Here is a 759-nt window from a genome sequence, read left to right as displayed (position 1 = left end):
GAACTCAGTGGCCTATTCTTTGATCACCTCCCCCTGGGGGGAGCAGCCTGACCAGGCCACAGAGGAAGACAATGCAGCCACTCCTGATGAGACCTGATAGGCTAGGGTCAGATGGAAGGGGAGGAGGACCTCCCCTATCAGTGGACTGGGGGAGGGGCATGGGAGGAGATGAGGGAGGGAATGTTCTTTTTTATCTATTGTTTTTTAATTTTAATTTTTTTTAACTTTCTGAGACAAGGCCTTCACTATGTAGCCAGTGCTGGGAGTGCCGGAGCACGTGCCACCACTCACACCTCATCCTTTGTCTTAGTCAGTGTTCTACTGATGTGGAGAGACACCACATTTGATGGGAACTCTTATAAAGGAAAGCATTTAATTGGGGCTGGTTTACATTTCAGGGGTTTAGTTCATTAGGCAGATGCGGTGCTAGAGAAGGAGCTGAGAATTCTACTTCTGGATCCATAGGCAGCAGAAAAGAGAGGGCCACTGGGCCTGCTTGGACTTTTAAAACCTCAAAGCCCACCTCCAGTGACAGTCTTTCTCTAACAAGGCCATCCCCACTTCACAAAGGGCATACCTTCTAACCCTTTCAAATAGTGCTACTGGCTAAGCATTTAAAAGTATGAGCCTATGGGGGCCATTCTTATTCAAGCCACCCAACCCCCTTCCAGTTTCCTGCTTCAAATGAGTCTCAGAAACATGCAGACACACAACACACACACACACACACACACACACACACACACACACACACACACA

The sequence above is a fragment of the Psammomys obesus genome, unplaced genomic scaffold, assembly GCF_907164565.1.
Source record: "Psammomys obesus unplaced genomic scaffold, mPsaObe1.curated_primary_1811, whole genome shotgun sequence".
Classification (NCBI taxonomy): Eukaryota; Metazoa; Chordata; class Mammalia; order Rodentia; family Muridae; genus Psammomys; species Psammomys obesus.
The sequence above is the reverse complement of the archived record's forward strand: the minus strand, read 5'-3'. Positions refer to the sequence as shown.